The sequence below is a fragment of the Taeniopygia guttata genome, chromosome Z, assembly GCF_048771995.1.
Source record: "Taeniopygia guttata chromosome Z, bTaeGut7.mat, whole genome shotgun sequence".
Classification (NCBI taxonomy): Eukaryota; Metazoa; Chordata; class Aves; order Passeriformes; family Estrildidae; genus Taeniopygia; species Taeniopygia guttata.
In genome coordinates this window covers 23,078,355-23,102,850 of record NC_133063.1, presented here as the reverse complement: position 1 = coordinate 23,102,850, position 24,496 = coordinate 23,078,355, and the positions used below count along the sequence as shown (strand labels likewise).

The following is a 24,496-nucleotide window of genomic DNA, read 5'->3' as shown; positions in this document are numbered from 1 at the left end:
TTTGGCTGAAATAATATATTTTTTTAAAATACTGGAAAGTTAATCTGATATGGGTAATATTTTGGGCTTCAAGTTTGTTTGGGTCAGCATGATGCAAGATCCAAGTGATAAGTGTGCTGCCATAGCTCTTACTGGAAGACCACACCTGTTGCATTGCACTAAATAGTTTAGTTATCTTTTTGCACTGGGTGGTTTTGTTATTTTATGTTGTATGATGTGTTTATGTTCCATGTGCCCCCCAATGTCCTGTGGTGGTGTTTTCTGTTTTCCCCCAGGTCAGATCCTCCCTCCACCCCTCCCATCAGTTGTATCCCATCAGTTGTATTGGCTGTAGCTCCTCTCCTCCGCCCCCCTCCTCCCGGGTTTAAAATCTCCTGACATTAGACACCCAACCTCTTTCTCCTCCTGGATGCTCCCTTTTCTCATGGACAAAAAAGCTTGTGGGACGTTCATCCTAAGAAGGAAGAGCTTTTCTTTGCTTTTGTACTTGTCGGTGAAGCCAGGGTTCAGAGCTGGCCAAACGGGACCCCATGAGGCATTCGATCCGACACACACCCCTTTCCTTCCCCCTGCCAGCACGATGACCTAGAGGAAGTTCAAGCAATATTGAGAAATCAAAGGCAGCAAACTGAGCTTTACTGCCTGTGCATCAGGTGTCTCTGGTCTCTTCAGAGGCTACTGTGCAGTACCAACATGAAGAGCAGCAGCACAGTTGTATTTGGGTAGATTTCTTCCCAGAAGAATCTGTGCATCCATTTACAAATATGAAAGAGGGTGAACACAGCAGAGAAATTGTCTCATTTTCATTTTTTACTAACCATGTTCGAACATAGAATTGGATTAAACTAGAACGTGATCTCTTTATAATTTTCAGGATATTTTCACGTCTTTTTGCTTGCAGCTTAGCAAATGTTTTAAGGTGAGATCAGAAAAATCCTTTAGAAAAGTGTATGCAAATCACACATGAATTAAGATTATTGAATGAGCATTTAATTTAGGGTCACTTAACCAGAGTTAGTGACAGCTCACCAGAAAGTGCTCAATAGCCCTTCTCTGTTGCTCACTTGCAGGATGTCCAGTTTTTCAGACAAAAGCTTGGAATTCCATGTTGGTCACAATTTTAAGGCCTCTATTCATATTGTTCCACATTTTCTGCACCAAGACAGCATCAGTATGAATTTTTTCTGCTTCGAGTCTGCAGTCTGCAGTTAACATCCTAGAAAAACATCTGTGATGAGCCAAAACAAAGTCTTTAAAAGACAGCAGCTGTAGCCCAGCTGACGTGCTGCAGCAGAAGTCACCTTGTTGAAACACAGTCTTCATTTCAATCACAAGAGATTATTTTGTTTAGTGAACACGATACATATAATGAACCACCTCTTGCAGACTGAATCTTGGAAGGTGACATATGGAGTTTAGTCTGGAAGCTTGTCTGTGAGGCTTTGGGTGCTTTTCCTGCTTCCACCCTGTTGCTGGTACTCCAAATTACAATAACATTTCTGATTTTTCTCATAATTGCATAATACGTGTAATTCTCATGTATTCATATTTTATAGAGATACTGCTTTCATGCTTAAATCACAGTGCCTGAACTAGCAGTACCCAAATGTTTATGCAGTTTCATAACAGAAGTTGTGGAAGGGAGTTTAAGGTCTGTATCTGTCACAGTGAGACACACTGATCTGATTATTGGTAGGAATACATTTTTGGAAGTCGTCTGATACCATAGCTTTGCCATACTGTAAGTACAAATCCATTATTCTCTGACCAGGTCTCTTGTTAACACTTTAGAGCTAATATAATGTTTGGGAAAACAGTATCTTGAACGTGATGTGAAAAGGGGGGAAAATTTGGGGTTCGAGTAAAATTTAAGAATGAAGGTGAAATCCAAGTTAAAAATAAGAAAATGTATGGCAGGAAAATATTTCATTTCCTTCAGAAATTTTTTTATATTTCATTAGATGTCATAAATCCTCCTTAGTTTTACTAGCAAATTGAAAATTATTGCTTCTTCTGCTCCACTCTTGCTCATGAACATTTTGTCTTCCATGCATGCCCATTCTTCTTTTTACATCTCCATCTCTCCCTCTTTCTTTCACTCCTTTCTCATGTAGTGCTACCTCTCTCACTCTGTTTCTCACTTTCTCTCATACCCTCTGTATCCAGCCACTTCTCTTCATGCTTTGCCTCTCTTCCCACCCCCAGAGCCACTTCCTTTTCTCTCTAATTCACCCGAAAGTAAAGAAATGGAAAAGTCACCTAGTTAAGTTGTTTACCCTAATTTAAGGAAAACAGCATTTACAAAATAAACAGTTTGGATTTAGATTCCATTTTTGTCAGAACAAATAACTCTGCTTCTGTGGGATAATTGTAAACAAGACAATATTTAGATAATAGTGTGAGGTGCAAGAAACAAAGTCAAACTCCATATTCTTCTAAAAATTGCATGTCGTTGGCAACAATTCTTATGCAGATAATGCCATGAATGGAAAAAAAATATTCTGCCAATATTTAGAGAAGATTATTTTCTTGTTGATAAGCTTTTTGTTTAACTAGTTAAAGAAGTTATAACTGACTCTGGTTTAGTTAGATATGTAGGTGATGTCATTCAAGAGTCTGTGATTGTGTATGTATTTTTTTTATTTCTTAATTTTTTAAATTTCATATTTGTTTGTGTAAAATTCTTGTGATTATTTCCCTTAAAATTCTATCTCCTTAGCTTAATTTTTCTTTCTGTGTTAACGTATTCTAATTTTTGTATGTCTGTTTTTTCTTTAAATAAAAATATTATTAGGAGCTGTGGTTAGAGGTGTGAATGAGAGTATTCAGGATTTTTTTCTTAAGAGTACATAAAAAATTTAAATCATTCTTCAATCCAGTTTTACTCCACAGCTACAGCAATAAAGAAGTAATAGGAACGTAAGTAAGTCTTGAAAAGTAATTTCTACGAGATTATGTTATTTTTAAATACTTGTTGTGTCTGAAATATAAAGAAATTGTAATTCTCTTTTGCTTGTTTATAACTAGTTTAGCTTTGCACCCAAGTATATTGCTTTCTCAGCTGAGTACTAAGATGAAGTTGTTCTGTAGGAACATCAGGTAATCTTGATGTTTGCTCCTACATCTTCGCTTTAGCTGATTTTTACAGATTTGTCTTGAGCTCATTTAACTTCTGCTGAGGAATTCTAATGAAAAATGGGATCCAAGAAACAAGATGAAGTACAATAAAAGGGAACAAGCTATTTGAGAAGAAAAGAGGTCCTATATCTCACTGCTAGGCAATCCAAAGGAAAAGTGGCTATTTGGCATCAGTGACAAATGTGTGCTGCTGTCCAAGACTGAACATGTTTGTTTATAGTGTCAGAAGAAACTGAGTTTCTAGGAGGCCAAGGATGGTAAAAGAAACACAGCAGGGGTCATGTGGGAACCCAGGACATCCCTCTGGCTGCCCTGGCTGTCTCGAGACCCTGGCAGGGGGTTTGGTGACCTTGGCAAGAAGTCAAAAACACCTGTGGCTTCAATTTTAGCCCATGGAAAAAGCTGCCAACTTTGTATGAGGAATTACAAGTCACAAGGGTTTGAGTAGTGTGATAGTTGACTTAACACAAGGTGAAAAAGTAGAAGTTTGGGGCTTTTTAGAATGGGGATCAAGGGGACAAGATGGAGAAATTTGGGCATGTCCTGTCCTTCTTCTACTTCTTCTTGTTCCCCATGTCTTGGTGTGATGGTGACACTTTTCTGTTGGTTTAAGGTAGAGACTGTCTAACATAGGTGATAGGTATTGGCAATATAGAACATGTAGTTTTTAATATAAAATGTAAACACCACTGTGGGAGGGGGTGTGGTTGATGGCCTCCCTGCTCTGCCCTAGGAGGCGACAGATGTGTAGTTTCCCACCTTTCCCCAGTTGTCAGTTATTTGTTATCCCTTCCCCCTGTTCCCGTCAATCATTATGTACTCCTTCCCCAGTTCTAGAAAGTTCTAAGCTCTTTGTATCCCCATTGGTTCTCCCCCCAAACCACTCCTTCCCTCTATCCCAGTTGGCCGTTGCCGTGTCACTCTTCACTGACTCCTCCCTCAAGCCCTCACCTGATTGGAAGTTCTGTACCCTGACCCTCCTTCCTGGTTACTGTTATAACCCCTGCCCCGCCCCTGGTTCGGGGCTCTCAGAGCTGGCTGTCCTTCTGAGCGGCTGCTTCCCTTTGCTGCCCACCTCATCTTCCCTCTCCTGAGCCCTCAGGAATAAAGCCTCTTGAGAGTCACCCGCCTTGGTGGAAGCCTCTTATTTCTACAGCTATCCGGCACCTGAGGACCTGACCCTGTGGCAAGCCAGAGTGGTCGCAGGACCCCAGGGCCTCACACCACCCTAGAGGGCAGACAGAATGCCATGGATGACTTGTTAGACGGAGCTCAGCAGGTCAGAGAAAGAATGGTATAGCTAAGGAAAAATAAACAACTTTGAGAAGCCGATCCTGCGCATTCCAAACTCCTTTGGCTGCACGGGCTGGGAAACAAGGACTTTTACATTCTTGGGGTCAAACTTGACACAGACCCCAAGAGGGTCATGCCACACAATAACAACAGAATTAATTTCTTCACTTCCCTTCAGACTTTGTGTGAATTTTGTGTATGCATAAGCCAAAACAGATGGAAGGGGAAAGAACATTTCTTCAGATGAATGACAGCTTTGCAAACTCTGCACATGAGAAAGGAAATACATTCACTTTCACAAGGCTAAAAACCTTTCTAAACACTATCTCTGAAGCCTCCAAAGCCTTTTCACCCATCTGCAGCAAACCAGAAAGAAGTCGTTATCACCTTGGCCTCACCTTGTGCCAAAAGAAAGATTTTTTTTTAATTACATAACCTTTACCAAATTATGTATAACTCTTACTTCTTCACAAACTCTTGCATTTTATTCACACATGGATAAGCAGCAAATATTTCCAGAAAACAGATAGTACAAATGAAAACTTAAACACAGTAGCATTTACTTATCACTCCAAAAATCCTTCTGTTTTCAGTGACCAGATATTATAGTCATTCTTTGTCAGCTCAGCTTTTGGTTGTACATACCTGAATTTAGGACTGTAATAAATACTTGTACAGGGACCTGAACCAAAAATGTTAAGTTTTAAAGTAAGACTGTTCCATTTCTCCAAACTTAAAGGCCCTCAAAACCTAGAAATAAAACAATTTAAAAGATGGAATGTGATAAGAAGGAATGGCTTTCTAGACTGCAGTGATGATATTCTACAATCCTCCCTCTTGCCTCAGAGCTTAGCTTTGATTATGGAGGGAATGAATAGATCCCAAAAGAGTTTAGCTGGACTAGAATAAAATCTAACTTGACAGGTCTCTGGAGCATTGCTATCCCAAGGAAAAAAGGTGAATTCTGGGAACTGTAAGGTGACCGTTCTCTGTAAGTGCAGACTGATTATTTCTCTATGATTAATGGCAAATAATGATGGGACTAAGTGGGGTCTGTGTGCTTTGATGGCTGACTCTTTCTTAATTTGTTTTATCTGACAGATCAAACTACGTATCTGGGGTCTGCTTTTTCTCCTGCCCATCTACAGGGACTCATGGCATTTCCTGACAGCACATGCAGGACAGCAAAGATTTTTAATGTTCTATAACCTCAGGATTGTGACATACTAGAGAACTGTTGACTTCCTGCTGATGCTAGTCTGTTTCAGATCAAGTTTTCTACAACACAGAGCATTTTTTTCAATATTTTTCTATTTTTACGCCAGAGGTTCTACATTTTGCTATTTCCAACTGACATGGAATCAGTTTCTTGCTCTACTGACTGTGAATGTGCTGTTGCACATACTGTGTTTCATAGGTTTAGAACATACACATACACAGATAAATAGAAACACATATATAACACTAATATTTTGAAGATAAATATGTACATATTAAATATTTATACACAAAACCTAGTGAAATACATATATATTCCTCACAGAATTTTTTAGTTACTTATAAATCAGTGAAAATTCTTTATTTTGTCTTATATGTTGACATGTTCTCAGATAATTAGTTATCTGAGAACAGATATTATTTTTTCCTTTTAAGCTTTATCTTCCTTTCATCATCAAGGGTATAGAATCCCATTATGTGCAGACTGAGGTGAAAAAGGAAGTCTTTTATTATACTGTCTGTTAGTCGATACTTCATTAGGGGTATATTGTCTACAGCACCGTTAATCATTACTAAGGCAGTTGTTTTAACTTTGGCAGGTGTGCCCCTTTGTTAGCTAAATGCCTACTTCTCTATACATTTTTATTCAAAACAGAGGAGTCAGGGTACTCAGCCTGGGTATATTACCAAAGCTCTGTGAGATTTCCTGGAAAAAGGGCTGGTTTACCCCAGCTGAGTCAAAATCTCCATATGTGCTTTCCCACAGACAGACTTCACCTCATTTCGCTTCTTTGTTGTTTGATTTCCTGCCAAGAGAAGAAAAAACATAACAAAAGGGAGAAGTCAACAGTTTCAGATCAGACTGCAAAAGAAGGTCCACATGATCATAGGAGAAATGAAAATCTTGCTCTTTCTTTCACTTCCTCCACCAGTGTTTACCTGAATGATGTGGAAACACCAGGGTGAGGGAGGAGAGGTTTCATATGATGCAAGAGTTTGCATTTGGAAGTTCCATCTGATATTAAAAACACACCTTATCTGAGAGTGATATTATGTATTTATGAAAGTTGTTCTTATTTAACTTGAGAAAACTTTAAAAATGTGCTGAGCTGTAGCAGTAGAAGTATAATTTCCAATAGGGTTCATATCATCACTTGCACAGATGCCTGAAAATTTGCCTGCTTCATAAGATTGATCTTTAAATCTAAATTTAAAACTGATTTAACAAATTGGGCTAATTGAGAATTCTTCAGCATATTTGAAAGTAGTATAGTATTTGATGTTGCTTGATTTTACTTCCTAAACATAGAAGGCAAAAATGAAGCATAGATGACCTTACTTTGAAAAAAAGCCTAAATGTTAATCAAATCAGTAGCAGAAGGTTCAGCACAGTAATTCTGTCTTTCTTCCTAAATAAAAATATATATTTTATGCTGACTTATCAGAATGAAGAAAAATTCCTACAGTTTATGCTCTAGTCTTGAAGTCTTGACAGAGGTAAAATGCACATTTTGCACTCAGAAATATTGACTAAAACTATGAAAGTAAACTGTTATTTGTAAAAAAATTCTATAGAAGAATTATAGCAACTAGTTAAATAAAAATCTTCTAAAAATATCCCATTTTCATTTTCACATATTCAGTTTTGCCAAATAAACTCTAACTATTCCATAAAAATGAATAATTGAATATTTGATATTTGAATAACATAACTTTGCAAGTTTTGTTACAATAACAATGCCAACATACAGCAGCAGGGCTTTCTCTAGGTAAAATTAAATCAGCCAACTGTTTCTTAATTTATTACTTAACAGATAACTAAGGAATATAAATTCACAAGTAAGACATATATTCCCAAGTATTAGTTTTATTTGATCAAATAAAGAAAATTACTTCTGCCTCCTCAAAATAAACCAGAAAGGTTAGGATTGCTTTTCAATTTGTTTGGGTAATGGAAATGTAAAGAAACTGTAAAGAAAGTTAATTGTGGCTGTGGAGAAAATATTAGTTGTTTCTTCAGTGAAAAAATAAAAACAAAGAAACAAAATTAGGCAGGTTCAGGATTACAAAGAGGAATGGGATAATGACTTTAATGCTTTGCCTGTGGTGACATCTCCTTTCCAGGTGTTGCTCATAGTATCATTGAAGTAATTTTTACTGATAGAAACAAGAGATAATCAGAATAAACAGTAGAAATAAGAGATCATTTAGTTGTGCAATATATGATTTAAGATCCAGAGCAACGAACTGAGCATATATTTTGTTTTGAAGAATTCTCTGGAAGTATACAAGGGTAGAAAATGGAAACCTGTTAAATTAGGTATTCATAATTACCAAAAATGCTTGTCTTCCTTCAGCATCTACATCATAATGGAAGCCTTTACTCTCCTTACAGTCTAAAAAGGAGAAAAATGTGAGAAATTCTCCTTGTACCAAAGTCCAAAGCCAAAGGATAACCACAGCTGAAGACTCTAACTAAAAGTGGTGCTACGTGGCATGCAAAAGAACAGGTTGAAATCCCTCCTAATTGCAGCAGCAGGGAGCAGTTGGTCCTCCCTTGCTGCTTTGGGGTAGAGCGTTTCAGAATCATGCTATTTTTTTTTTGTTCTTCTTTGAACACCATACTAACTCTGACAAAGACTAACACAGCCATAATCTGTGCTTGCTCAATGTGAAATTACTTTACCACATCAAGTAACAGTGATTGCAAGTCATTCCATGTCAAAAAGGAAAATTTAGGCAGCACAAGAGTTAGTTGTACCTGTGGCTTGGGAAACAGCAGCCTAAAATCATGCATTTGTAGCCTCATGTTAATGTCAAGCTCTGTCCTTCTGTTTCAGAAGGGTCATACTAACTCAGATAACATAACTACCTGTAATTTTCCAGGATTTGAATTAGTTGACTCATTCCAATTTGTTATTAATATATTGATATATTGATTTGATTTCAAGATTAAAAGACAGCATTTTTTCATTTTAATTATATTGGTTGGTTCATTAGAATTTCAAGCTGTATGCACAGAAATATATACTCAATTTTTTGTAGAACAACAACAAAAATACATATCTATCTTTATTACTATATGTAACAAAGACTGTAACAAATATTTACAACTATTAGGTGATTTTTTTCCTTTCTAAGACCTGGATGCCATATGTACATTGAAAAGCTGATCTGGATTCCAAATGTACATTGTTGTCTTTCTCAATTAACTGCAATATTCCTATATAATAGCTTGCTTTCTCTTTTTAAGTTGCACTTTGGTTGTATAAGTTACTTATAAAGTGTGCTTTGTGTTTTTATATATTCTAAATAGCTTCCAGATGAATTTATCAGCTAAAAGCTTATGAAAAATTGAAGGCTTGAAAGTTATCTATCATATTCTGTAGGTAAGCTTGACAATTCAGATAACAGTGGAATTAAACTCAGTCTTTAGTTCTGAAATGAAACTTTTTTATTTTTATCTTAAACATATTCATAGCATTCAAGACACAGAAATGTATAGACTCTAGAAGGCATAAAGTGAATCTCCTGAGAAAAATGTGAACTTCCAGTAAATGTGGGTTTAGTGTACACTGTTGTCAATAAAATAAGCTTAAGACATAAGATGAGAAATTTAGATAAATAAAAGAAGTTGCTTATTTTTAATGTCTTCATTATGTAAATGAAGGTTTCTGAGTTGAAACCTCAAGGATCTCAAAGCTTAAGTCTGTTTAAAAAATTATGTGTAGCTTAAATTCCTTCTGGGTCCCTCAGTATAATGTTTCCTATTTGGCAGTCTGGCCCTTTCAGAGGACCTTCTACCAACTTGAAATTCTTTAACCAGATGATTTAAGTCATCTGCAGCTAAGCCATTGTGGTCATGAGTGTAAGAAATGACAGAAGGACAGTTGTATGAGGAAAGTGATACTTGTGATACTCCCCAAATCAGTATGATTTAATAAGTGCACATACTTAGAAATTTACCAGATGTGTGTGTTGAAGTGCAAAAGTAATGTCTTCACGACATTATATTGAGGTCCCTATAATAGCAATAACAAGGGAAGAAGCACTAGATATGGAAAATGCCCAAGAATATAAAATATATAAAATTTACCTTCTTAGGTAGTAGTTATATAACCATAAAACTCAGTCTTTAAATGTCTTTTTTGTGAGGTGAGAGAAGGAGACGGGGAGGGGGAGGGAAAGGGTGGCCTACAGTGCTTGCAAAATCCACAATAAACATTCCTAATATGAACAGTTTTATGCTGTATAAAATTATATAGCAGCAGACTGTAACAATAAGTGCTATGAGAATTTTGTTCTTGATTTTGAATTTATCTTTATGGATTTAATATTGAACAAATTGAGCAAAATTATAAAAACTCCTGAAATGCACTTCAGAGCTTGGTCTGCAACCCATAATGGGACAGTGAGACATTTTTCTTCATGAAAGAAAATAGAGTAGCATCTTAAAATTAAAAAAAAAAGTATCAGTCTTTCTTATACCTAAAAACTCTGCTGAATCTGGCAGGGCCAGTCTCTTTAAGTATTAGAACAAAATTAAACAAAGCCAAGCTATGAATTATTAGAAATGCCTTTCACCCTTACTTGCATTTCTGTTTTAAATTTGCATACCATGATTTGAGTGAGGACATTTAGTGAGTTTTATTGCTGCTGCATATGTATTACATCAGGGATAAAATTACACTACATGGATTAAACCAATAACACCCTTTATGAAACAGCAATCTGTTAGATGAGCTCAACAGCAATCTATTAGATTGTAATTTGCCCTTGCTATGCTCAGTCTTTAAGATATATTTCTTGGTTTCTTACGCTGCAGAGTCAGCTTTTCTGATCTCTTGCATGTAGGTTGTACAGAACTTCTGCCTCTTCTGGGAACACAGAGGGAATTCAGTGAAGGCACTAGAAATTGTTGCTTTGGTTTTGCAAAATATGGAGTTCAATCCATAAAATGGAGTTTATCAAACTGGCTGAGAGGGGCAACCGGTTAACCATCCTAGTTAACTCTGCAAAGAAAAGACACCTATTAACGCAAGGTGGGGAATAGAAGAAGTGGATTACAGAACAGTATTTGCTGTCTAAGAGTAACTCACAAGACCAACACAGTCTTCTCTCTCCCATTTTAGAGGAAAACATACATTTAACTTATCCTCTATAACTTATTAGACTTGTTGCATATTGTAAATTCTTTTCACTTATTTTGAAGGTTTTTTTCAACCTTTGACTTAATAGCATGTAAATGTTTGTGATACAGTAGGTTTCCTAGTTCACTTTTCCCAGCAAAGGGTTTACACTTAATTGATCCTTTTCCGTAAACTTATTCCTCTATTTTCCCACTCTTGTTTCTCTCAAATCATTAAAATCCATTCCCTTTCCTTTCCTGTGGTTCCTGCACTATATATCCCATAGGTAGACTTTTCCCAAAATGCTGTTGTGCATTCTGTAATATGTCCTGTTTCCCTTTGGCAGTGACCATGCAGTCTGAAAGGTGCTCTGGAATTGATTTTTCTTGAAGGGTTTCATGTCTGAACAATAAAGAATTTAATGCCTGGACAAAGCACCTGGGCCTCTCCTGAAACAGCTCTGGGAAAGACCAAAACAGGGAGGCCTTTCTGTGTTCTTGGGTTCCCATTTGTATTTGTTCCCCTGAACTCTTCTGGACTCAGGAAGATGATGTGTTAATGAGTCCTGTGATGGGCCTAGATATGGCAGTGCAGTGTGTTCTTGGTCTTCCACACCTGCTTTGTTTCTCCACGCTCCTCTGTTTGTGCAGGTGAAGTTATATCACATAACATTCTGACAATTAAAGCTGGAGGGAACCACACTGCTCTCCTTGAAAGGCATTTGAAGACATCTGTTTCACCTCGTGAGACAGGATCTGCTCACAAAGAAGAGAATGCTGCTGCCAGGTATCTTCTCAGGTGACTTGTAAGTCTATGTGCTGAGTCCTATAGACCCACTCCAAGGAAGGGAACTGAGCATCAAAGATGCTGCAGGTTTCAAGGTAACTGTACTCAGCTAGAGAAAAGTGTACCACTTGCTTATACTGTAGGCTCCCTCAGGCTCCATTCCTACCTCACAATTCCAAAGTAGGCACTGCTGACCAGCTGTGTCTTGATAACAAAATCATAGAATTGGGAAGAGTTATGGCACTGTATGTCAAAGATAACAGAACACCAGTCTGGAAGCCATATTCTCCTAGAATGAAGTCTGTAATCTCTATGCTTCTCATTATGCCTGCCTCCCTCCTTCATTCCTTTTTGTGGATGACAAACAGGTAGAATATCAAAAATCAGGAAAGAAAGGCGTTGAGAATTCCACATACATTGTTATGTATCTATACCTATCTATCTACACTAATATATGTATATATGGGAAATGAATTTTTCAGCTCAGAGAGGAAACCAAGAACTGTGAATGACTGAAAATACAGCTGGTACTTCTGGTATCAAAATAGAAAATGGTTCTCACACAATGAAACTCTGGAAGAAACTGAAAGACATTTCTCAGAAGCAGAACTAGACTGTTAGTTAATTCACTGTGATTTCTGCATCCTGTGTTTTGGGGGTTTTTACATGATAATAGCAAAAAACTGAAAGTGAGCAGAAGATTCTAAACAGAAGAAGTACCATTTTGGAAACAATGACAGTGTGGACACCAGCAAAATGCTTCATCTTGCTATTTGAGTTATAGTTTTTACTGAAGAGTTGTCGTTGTTGCTGTTTGCATTTCTCAATGCACAAAAAATGGGCCTTGCAGACAGCTCTATTCATCATAAGAATAATTAATTTAAATAAAAAAGTTAGCACATGTGCCCCTTGACTTTGACAATCTGTTCCATTTAAGCTAAAGAAATCAAAATGAAGACAATAACATAAAGGATTCATTCCTGGTAGTTCTGGTGGTTATTTCAATTACATTAAAATTTTCCAGATAAATGGGTCTAAAAAGCTTTCATCTAAGAGAAAGACAGTAAAAGAATAGATTTAATGAGCCTAGGCAGTCACAGTTAGTTTTAAGGACCTTTTCAAATAAAACTCACTTTGCTGTTAGTCCTCTGGTTTTAAAGCTGTATCTTTCAGACTGCAGTGATACAGTATAGTGATAACCAAAGAAGACTAAACCAATCTTAGGTCACATTTATATTATTTGCATCTAGCAAAAACTATGAAGATTAGAAGCACTCATTGGATAAATTGTTTTATAACTTATTCTGACCATAGTGGAGAAAAAGTGTTCTAAATGTTACAGTTTTCACTGCTGTCACAGTAGCCAAGAGCCTAAAATTTGTAGACACAAAGTGGATTTCTTGGATGCCAGTGTATTTGATTGAATTTTGTATTTGACATTTTTGTCAAATGTGATTTCACTTTTGTCAAGTGATTTCACTTTTGAAGCAGACCAGGAAAGTTCGAAACATCAAGCTTAGGCACAGGGGGTTTTGTTAGTATATTCTTTGAATTAGAAAAATTAAAATCACACACATCATAGAAATAGAAAAGAAGATAATGTAGTTCATGGGACTTAATGGAGACTCTGATCAGTGCTCTTAACAAACACAAATACATCCAGCTTTAATCCTGTTTCATTCTACTTTAAGCCCTCAAAATATTTTTTTATTCAGAATGACAGTCTTGCCTGAAATGTTATTCATAAAACTACTGATTATACAGGGATGAAATTTAGTGTTTGCAACTAAAATAGCACAGAATTACTTTTAATTTTTATGGCTATTTTGTCCTTATTGTAATTATGTGAGTAAGTGTTACTGAAAACCTACTGTCAGAAATTCATATAGGAGACAAATGATGACGGAAGAAAAAAAATACCATGGAAAATTGATATAGACTTGCATTTCTACCAATGTTGTGAAGCTATCCTAAAGAAAGCCTAACATTCGCTTTGCCTCCTAATTTAATTCTGGTAATTTCTGGTTTTTTTTTTTCTTCCTAGTGTAGAACAAGATTTGTGGAAGAAGGGACAGATGTCTCCTGGCTGCCTTTACCATAGGATTCATAGTAATGTTTGCTCTTGCAAGTTTGTTCACAGGCTCACATGGTAGACTATAATCAACTCCAAATGTGATTTTTGTATTGTAACATCCACATGGGTAACTGGGAAGTCAGAGGAATCTGACTCTTATCAGGCCAGTCACTGAAGTCTGTTGTTGCTCGCTTTCCACGCAGGCCCCGTTCCCCAGGCGCAGCCGCCCGTGGGTGGCTGGTGGTGAGCAGCACACGCGGCTGCCCCGAGAGCACTAAAGGATCCGAGACAAAGAGACAAAAAGAGGACACCTGTATGCAGTTCAAAGAAAGTTGCATTGCACGAACCCCGCAGGGACAAGTGATGCCGGGCAGGTGTCTGGTCACAGTTTTTCTAGGGAGTGGAGGTGAAAAGGTGAAGCCAATAGGGACAGTGTCCAGCCTGAATACATTACGGGTCAAATCCAACGGGAATAACTCAGGGGAGGGGTGAAGGCTTGGGGGAATACAGAAAGAAAACTTTCTAACCTCAGATTCACAAAGCCTTTCACCTTTTGTGCAGCTGCGCACTACCATAGTCTGTTATTTCTTGGGCGAGTCTCCTCTGCATTAACAGGCAGAAATTGAAGTAGCAATGTTGCCTTGCTATCCAGTGAAACAAAAACATATTAATTATCAGAGAGTATATCCCACGGAGTAGAAATTTCATTGCATATCAGGATGGAAAAAACATGTGGGCTGTGATACTTCAGCAATTTTAGATGGGGGAAAGATCTTATATGCTTAATACCGTTGGGAATGATCAAAGTAAAGTTGTCAGCACCTAAGTCACTTTTGGCATCAAAATTTGAATGGCTAAGCAGTAATACGAAGCATTAAAGATATTGGATACCTTCTAGTAAGCCTAAGAACCTGGGAGACCCTTACATTATTTTATTTTAATGATCTTTACCTTTCAGGTTATGATATGCATTGTGGCTGTGCTTATGTGATAAAGGAAGTGACATTGGTTTAGATTTTGCCAGACTTCAAGAAAATACAGAATAATAACATGAAAAGGAATTAGAAAATAATTTTGGCAAGGGAGTTCTTTGGGAATTCACTAAAACCTTACTCTTGATCTCACTCACACTGAATAAATCTTAATAGCTTTGAAAGAAGTGATATTACATAGTATCAGTCACAGCCAGCACCGGTTTACAAGGAGAAAGTACTGTTGTACAAATTTTATTTTCTTTCATGACAAGATTCCTGATCTTATTGATCAGGAAACAGAAAGCAGTTGATGTAATCAACTAAGAGGCATCCCTAGGTTAGGGAGACACATGAAGCTTCTCTCAAAAAGCTGTTAAAAATCTGATCAAGGGAAAGCAGTTGATGTAATCATCTTTCTGAATTTCAGTAAAGACTTTGTTATTGTCTCTCACAGTATCAAACCAATTTTATTTGCATTCAAGAGCTAAAGATAACTAAGTGAGAAATACTGGTCTTGTGGTCAAAGCTCTTCCTATTTACCAGCTATTCAGATGAACAATACTGTGGTAAGAATTATTTTTTAAAACAGTTGTATATTGGAAACAAAATATCTTAGTTACTTCATAAGTTCTTATTAAAAAAAATAATTATTTGGAGAGAATACAAAACCATTATAAAAGATCATTAACTACAAATATAGAGGAACTAGTGAAGCTTTAAAACTGGTAATTAAAATAGCTGATGTGTGTCTAATGCATTTCCTCAGTGTCTTTTAGGACCACATCATGATAATGTATGCTGAACTTTTTCTTCTGTTTCATGAAAATTATTGCTAGAACTCGTATCTCAATATTCTGTCAAAATCCTTGTATGGTATTTGTACTTGGAGCATAAAAGCAATAGTATGTTGTCTACTGAAAAACCACTGTGTGAATGTACAATACCTGAGCCATCACATTTAGTGTTCTGCTTAATTAGAAGGCAATGCACAAAGCATTACCTGACATGAAGAAACTCTGACTCTAGCATATCATGTGTGTTTTAGAATCAGTATAATAAATAGCTCAGAGATGATGTAGAGATGACTCAGTGATCTGTGGGACTGGGGTATATTACACTTGCCAATACGGAATATGTATTTTGGAGGAGTGTGTTTTCCAAGGCATTCTTAGGGCTTTTTAGCTGCTTTCCCATACAATGAAAGAACACAGCTTTGTTGTATCCTGACTGCAATGGTCATGTCTACACACGCTTTTTGGTCATGTCTACACATGCTTTTTAGTTCCTCTAAATGTTGAAATTCATTGTAAATAAAGTGATCCCTTTTTCTTCATGGCCTTCTGCACAACAAGAGATGCAAACTGCTAAAAGCTTTTCCAAATGTTGTCCAGCTCTTTGATCCTTTCAATCTTCTTATCTGTTTGAACTTGGGAGTTCTTAGTAAAATTGTAGTGATGCAAGTGAAGTTTTGAGTGGCAGGCAGTTTCACTAGCTTTCACTTGCTTGATTCTCTGTCCCCTTACTTTCTTATTTTTCCTTTAACACAAGAATTACCACAGGTTCATAATGCTTGAAAATTTTACACCAGCCCAAGAGGTACAACAATTTATCAGCCACCACAGAATGGACTTCTCATTTTAAAACTCTTTGTATATAATTAATCTGTTCTACTTCTGTAAGGAAATCAAGGAGACGTTCAGCAATTTACCTGTGAACATAGAAAACAGAAGAATATAATGAGCATTATATTACCTGTCTCCTGGAGAGATTTAAGGTATGATAAGGTATAAAGCATAGAAATGCATGTTCCATGCCAGGACAGAGCTCCATGCCAGGACAGAGCTCCATGCCAGGACAGAGCTCAAAAGAATTTGCTGAGAGACATCTATGTGATCACATTTCCAGCTATTTAACCCATAGTAGAACTGCCACAGCTACCACAGAGAAAGATGCTCTTTCCATTAACTCCCTGCCAAAAGATTACTCAAGTGAAAGAGCAATACCACATATTTATAGACTATTTACTCCACACTTAATTGTAGGGCAAAGATACCTAATCAAGTTGCATTATTCTTATATCGAAAACTTAAATATAATTGGAAATGGAAATACCTATACCTGAAAATGGTACCACTACCCAGTGAGACAGCTTGTGAGCATAAAAGAGCTGGGCTGAGAGACTCCCAAAACAGCTTGATAATTGCCACTGTATGAATTTGTGAAGGTCTTGGATCAAACGCTAAGAAAGGATTAAATGTGATACCTTCTACTGTGATACCTTCAAGACAGATTTCTTGCTCAGACGTAAAATTCACTAAGTTGAGTTCAAGTAACTGAATTCCCCATGGAAATTTGAGAGATACAGACATTCATAAATGTGTTCACGGAAACCAGCACACCAACCACCAAAATCCTTAATACTGCTACCTGGAAATGCTGAAGAGATGGATGTGCTTAAATTCTCTTGTGAAAGAGACTTTGTCTCTTCTCTGTCTGTGTGCACGTGCAGGTGTATGCATGTATGCACATACTCCATAGGAGCCCGAGAGCCTACTGAAATATATGCCAAGTAGGTACCCTGCACCTCCAAAAAGGGAGAGGTATTTAGGAAAGAGTAATCATAGTATTAAAAGTATTTAATATTAAATCAGGTGAGAGAAGCAAGAAACTGTTGTGTCCTGCACGGCTATTACCATTAAAACAGAAGTAACCCTGAGAATAGGCCTTGTGTACTCTTTGTTCTTGAGAGGACTTCGGAAAGGCTGTGTTAAGACATTCAGAATATCAATCCTCCTTTATTTTGCAATCATCTTGTCTATTCCTCTCTTGTGTAAATCAAGAGTGATAATCTTTCTGTACTATAAAAGAAACAGTCTGATTTCATGTGCATCAATTTCAAGCCTAGCAGCATAAAACAAGAACTCAATTTTAAAATCCCAAAGCTTCCTCTCAGTTTCTATGGATTCTGCTTCCTTTGTATCTTCATACTGCAATCAAGGATTGGCAGTACTTATCTGAATTATAAATCAGACTTATTCAGTGTAGCCAGCTGTAACAGCTTATCTGTATTTCTGTAATTAAGAAACTTTATTATTTCTTTGTGGGTGCCAGCAGGTGCTCTGCTCACTGTTCTTTGCAAGAACAGAGAATGCAGACATGAAAAAAAATTTAATAAAATTTTCTTTAAAGAGGTATTTGTTAACTTTCTCTTCCTATTTTCCCTAGTCCTTCAAGCAGGATGACAGATTGTTTCTGCTGCTTTCATTTTGAATCCATCTATTTTTGATCTTTGTTTTTTCACTCATTTAGACATTTGCAGTTCAAAGACTCCAGTTTAATATGGGAAAACTCTGTTCTGGAGAGTATTCTTCTGTATTACTGTTTCGTTTCAAATTCATTAAACCGTAATATAACTTTCTTAATCACCTTTTAATTCCATTAACTAAGATATAGAGGTCATCAGTTTGGTTAGTTATTTAATTTCCACCTTGACTTTATTTCATCTCTTAAGTATTTAAATACTGTGTAATGACAATTTTCAATTTTTCTCTCAGCCTTACTAGTTAGATCAATGTGTGTGTGCATTAAAGAAAAAGAAGATCTCTGCCACATGCATTCCTGGGAAGAATTTCCCCAGCTGTTCGAATTATTTTTTTATGTCTTAGCTGCTTAATCATTCCATCAATTCCTTCTTCAAAAATAGATTCAATTCTGAAATTGTAATTCCCTTTCCTGAATTCTTAAGAGACCAAAATAAAGGAAAAGTGCCTACTGAAACACATACAAGGTGTGTTGAATTCCAGCTCCGCTCAATATTAAATCAATAAACTTTGCTGATAAGCCATTTTGGGTCAGCTGTGAATTGAATCAGGAATTTAAAAGACTATTGTATAATTAATTTAAATGCAATATAATTAAAGGGAAATATGTAAGCAATAGGAAATATAGCATCAAATGGCAACAGGTGCAGATGGGTTCTGAAATAAAGGAAGTTGCTAAGGTAAGGATTTCAGCTAAACCTCTATAGCTAGATATGGAGAAGAAGGAGTTTAGAGTATACAAGAAGAAACTTGTTATTTATCAAACAGAAAGGGAAGACTTAAAACAGAAGTAGATATTTCTCTTGTAAGTATTTATGAATGAGGATGATTTGATATCACAGTGATACGAAGTTCAGTTATTCCTAGGGACTGTGCTTTATTGTGAAAGGAATAAAAAATATTTGTTTAATTATTGGACTGGAGCAATTAGCACTTAAATTTTCTTAAAGAGAATTATAAAATCTCAAAAAAGAATGACAAGATTATGCCAACTATATAGAAACAAAACAAAACAACAACAAAAAACCCACACACACAGAAAAAAAGGGCACAAAACCACAAACAAACAAAAAACACTAAAGCAGATATGCTAAATAACAAAGGGCTAGAGAGATCCACACAAATAAGAATATCTTGCAATAAAAATTTAGTAAACAACTTGAAAGATAAAAATTTAATTCTTATATGGAAAATGCATCAATGCATCTTTTCAAATCAGAGTAATTTTATTCTTTGCTGAAACAACAATTTTAATGAAGATTGGCAAAGATATGTACTTGGATGTTGTAAGTTATTTAATAATGTAAACATACTGACTGAAAGTTACAAATATAATAAAACAAATAAAGCAAATGTTCTATAAAATCTACCTGATGGTTTGGTTTTGAGTTATATCTTAGCAGCTAAAGTACACACAAATAATAATTGTTCTGCTATCAACATTCATGAAAGCAAAATAAAGGAAGAATTTTACCCTGAGGGTGAAATTATGAGACTGTTTTTAAAAACACTGTCATGGTTTAGGAATGGAAGTCCCAAATGTAGCTGTTCCAACAAGACTCCAAACCTACTGCAAAAAATTAACTCTGTCATGGGCAGATCCAGGACAAAAGGTAATGGAAAACTGGATAGACCATGGAAGAGAAATTCAAAATAGATTTGAGAACTATGAAGCCACTACAATATAAATGTGATACCTTCTCTCCCCTCACAAGTTTCGTTGGAATTATTCTTTTCAGATAACTCCTCTTTCATCTACAGCCACAAAGGTTTGGTTAAACATGCCCTTACTAAGCTGAAAATCCTCCTTAGGCAAACTCCTTTCCATGCAACCTAATACTGATATTTACTTGAGTACATGCCTTGCTACTACAGAAAAAACATTTTTGCACATGTCATTGGAAAGATGAACTTTCAGAGAAGAGTCTGTAAGGAGTCAATGTATATATCTAGAATTGTAATATTAGAAATTTCCACCAATTTTTGTGACTGCAGTTATAAAATATAAAGAACTGTATGCAAGGAGAAAAGGTAGTGTTTGAGATGAAGAGAATCTTAAAAAGGTGTTTGAAGAACTCTGTACTCAGGGAACTTTATATGAATCCTTGACTAGGGCATACTTTTAGCACTTAATACAGCATAATTCAGATAGATGTTTCTATCCTTTTTCTAAATTTGAAGATAGTAAAGGAATGCTCAGTTGAGAACAAATGAGAAGAAAGAGCAATTTATCAAATGCTTTTATGTAATGTCCTCCCATCTGTAGTTACTTCAAGGTTCAGGGAGATTGATACATGCAACTTACTTGTTTTAGAGGAACAGAGATCAAGTATCATTTAGTTTTCCAATAAAATATATGAAATAGAAAGCAGCATTGTAAGATGCCTTACAATGTTTTCATAACTGAGTGGTTTCAAATATGAAATAAACAGACAGGTCATTTTCTCCTCAGCTTGAATATTTTTCAGAGCCAGAACTAAGACTGATACTTCTACAAGACTGAACTCAGAAACATTTCAGTTCAGGCAGTCAGCAGTTTTTCCAACATTGTTCTAAATATATGATCTTCTACTAATGTCTCATCAATGCAAGCTCCATTTGTCCCCAAAACCTTTATCTGTATTTCTGCACTTTGATTCTTACATATGTCTGAAAGTTACTACTGCCAAATACATGTCAAAGTTATGTACCCTTAGGGAGAGATGAACAGTGTGTCCAGGCAGGGAATTCTGTCACTCTGCTTCACTCTGGTGAGACCCCACCTGGGGTACTGGAAGGCATCCCTGACCATGATGGGATGGCTGCAAGTAGGTCATCTTTAGCATCCCTTTCAATGCAGGCCATTCTATATATTCCTGAGGAAAAACCTTGTAAATAACAAACCCTGGGGGGGAAAAATTGAAATAATAATTAGTGATAACAAAAGGATGTAAATTTCTGCATAAGGCTTAAACAAGTCTTCTCTAAAAAGTAGAGTAGTTAAAACAATGGTAGATAAACATAAAGTCTATTACATTTTAGTGACAAGTGTAACTACAATATGATATTGGTTACAACAGTGTTAAGGTGGTTATATTTCTATTGATGTATTTTCTTTTATGTGCATTCTGTGGTTTCATCTTTCCAAAAACAAAGAAAGAGTTGTAAACTAAAAAAAAAGTATTTTTTATATTCATGGGTCAGTTGCACAGTGCTTGCTGCACCCTAATTTATACTATTTGAGGAAGCAATGCAGAATTTCATAATTTGTCAGTGATTTCCAACAGGTTCAGCCATGTCCAAGCATTTCTACTTGCAGTCATAGAGTCACTTTTACCTCTAGCATTCTTGCTCTGAATGTTAATGTTAACCAGCAGGCTTGTCTTAAAATCACCTTTTAGTGCTGTAGCCTGCCTCTATATCAGTTGCTCGATTAGAGATATATGAAAACTGCAGAATTATAAATGCCATAATTAACACAGTTTATGGTTTTACTGTTCTTAGATCCTGATATATTTTATTAAAAGCAAAGGCTGGGTTTTTTTATGATTTGCAGGTTTGCATAAAGTAAGTTTTGCACTTCCACTTCCTCATTTTAGAAAGAGTTGGCCATAAAAAGCAAAAAAAATTAAAAAGTATGTAAAACCAACAGGTGGGAAATAGGTAGTGGCTCTGAGAAGACTTTAAGATGCTGTATATTTCTCTGTAATTAAGTTTCCCTCTCTAGATATTTCCCAATGGTGTCTCAACAATCTTTACCCCGATACTGCCAATTTTTGCACATTCCATCTCTTTTTGACATCAGCAAGTTGTATTTCCTGACTTTTTTAGTTTCTGTGTTGACACACATCATTCTACCACAATTAAGTTACAAATGTCCTTTGTAGAAAAGAAAAAGCATAATTCCTTTGTCCCAGTTTTGGAGACAGGATGTGACAAGAACACACAGACGATCATGCAGCAACAGCCAGGGTTTATTGTTGGGCACCCCTTTTTATAGGGGCCTCAAACTTACCATGCTTACAAACATGTCTGGATAAGGGTCTTTACTCCACCTAGCTCACTGGCCAAAAAACATCTGAAATATGGAATAATCCCTAAATCTTGCAAATGTGTGAGGAAAACAGTACAATGAAAGTTTATTTATTAATTTTTTTTTCCATCCTGCAGTAAACAAGAAAAATCCTGTGGAAAGAAAAAGGAGATACAGTCACTAATAATATAATGATGTGTGTAGAGAATTAAAATAAATTGCTGAGAAAATCTGTACTTTCTCAAAAATTTAAGCACTTGATCTTTTGTTGTAAATTCACTATTCTAACTGCTTGATAGGCAATGAGAACATACACAAGCCATGAAAGAACCTAACAAGGGTCAGAGAACTTCTGTTTGAAATACTGCCATTATAAATATCAACAATCAATTCTCCACTAAGTGATCAAATATATTATTGTAAAAAGTTTATATTTAAAATTTAAGATTTAAAATAGCAAGTGTGTAAAACGAGACCATTGATATTCTTAGTAAGTGAAAGCCAGCAGAAAAACTCCCAAACTTCTGATCATGAAGACTAAAAACACTACCTTATGGCAACAGTGAGGATTACTTGAAACAGACACTAAGGAATTAATGTAAGAATTCATGTCTCTGTCTTAAACAGAGACTCATAGCAAACAAGAACCTTCAAGCAAATTCATTTCTTTTTGACAATTTTAAAACAATTTTATCTTGTAAAAACCGAATTTTTACTTCAGTATAAAGCAAAGAATAATGTTTAACATATGTAACTAAAATTTTTGATACTGCATACTACCATTAAATATGTAACAAATTTTAAGTTGAGTAAGTGTTCCTCTTTTTCATACACTGAAGCATCTAGCCTTCTGAATGTTTGTGGAGCAACACACCTAGTCAAAGTGGTTAGCAAGTTCTTCATGTGTTGGAAATTTTTATTTAAGTACACCTACTTCAGATTAAGCCAGAACTCTATGATCTGTCAAGACTCACTTAGTACTACTAAGTACATAATTCTTTGACATGAACAGGGTATTGTGTCTGCCTGCACACTTTCAACAGGGAATGGCTTTGCAGTGGCCTAGTCTAGTTACCTGATTCTTCCAGACAAACTGGAATTCCATTACTACAACTTAAATGCTTCAAGCTAAACAGAGACATTAGACATCTAGTTTAATCCAGCTGACCCCTGTGGAAATTAGGCACATAAATAAGTGTTTTGGTAACTTTATTTCTTTATATAAGCATCAATATTATTGCTTAGTGAGAACATTGCAAGGCAAAGCTGTGAGTAGGGCAGCTATTCTGGAGGTAAATATTTAACTTTGTAAGTAAACTTTATCTCCTTTTAGTACACTGTGTTGTCAATGTAGAAGAATCTATCTCCATTAGAGCTCCTTAAAAGAGAATACTTTGTAATGACATATAACCATCATGTCTAGACTGCTCCTTCACATCAAATCTAGCTTTTAAATGAAAATGTTATTATCTGCCACCTGCCTGTGATGATATCTACGTAAAATAAGTTAACACAGATGCATTCACCTTATAAAAAGTAATCTGTCATAAACATGGGCCAATGACCAGCACATGCCTGAATGACGATGTATAAGTCAAACAGACATTATTTTCAAGGGTTTATTTAGGCTACACATTTCAACAGTATGCACAAAACATTCCTACATCAAAAAACACCGCTATATCTTCACTTACACCTACACTAATAAACCATAGAGGGACCACTAAATCAAGATTTAAAGAGGTGTGAAGAAGGCATGATTTAAGGTAAAATTTACAGGTTTTGCTTTAAGTTTGGCAAGCCCTTTCTGGGTCTCTTTTCACTACCAACTCATCAGCTACTCTCTCATCAACCTTGGCTTTTTAAGGTCTACCTCTCATTTACCTTCAACACCAACACACATCTCACTGAGGCAGTATGCTGCTATGACTGACAAGGTGGAGGTAGATAAGGTAGAACTTTTATCAAGCAGGATTTCGAGAGACATCTAGTAAAGCACGGGAGAGGCAGCCACTCAATCTGCAGCAAAAAAATGGGCAGAAAAAAGAATGACTAAGCTGCTGTCTGAGGGGTTTGAGCTGGCAGTTTTTGAACCTACATCCACCATTGTTAAAAAATTAAGGTATACAGGCTGATCCCCTCAACTTCAGTACCCATAAATTTCTGGGTGCAAGAAGTTGCATTCCTGAGCTAGTTTTTGGAGCTGGCACACTATTCAATTCATCAGCCTCCATTTTCTAGGCTTTTCTTCTAGTCCTGAAAGAGGCAACACTAATCTCGAAAGGCTGAGCTTCAAATCCCCTCAAAGAAACAGCAGTTCAATACTGCAGTTAATGTAGTTACAACAAAGATCTGTGGCACCACCTGAAATATTAAGTGTCAGTGTCACAGAATTCAGGACACATATCATGCAAGCCCACAGGTAAGAAATCCAGTGACTAACACATGAAGCCTGCAGTCTCAATCAAAAGAACAGTGAGGTCACAGCAGTGTCTGAACAGTACTGTTTCATTCACGCCTCACATGAAGATAATGGCTGTAAACATTGATGT

At 36.2% G+C, this 24,496-nt stretch overlaps 1 long non-coding RNA gene across 1 annotated transcript; it reads right to left on the bottom strand.

Annotated features, from left to right (window-relative positions):
* On the bottom strand, positions 1-23,820 carry LOC121468187 (uncharacterized). The gene is made up of 3 exons (XR_012053058.1): positions 21,927-23,820; positions 7,984-20,816; positions 1-6,455 (listed from the first exon to the last, which is right to left on the bottom strand). It is a non-coding gene; the product is annotated as an uncharacterized lncRNA (long non-coding RNA).
* Positions 23,821-24,496: the final 676 nt, after the last annotated feature.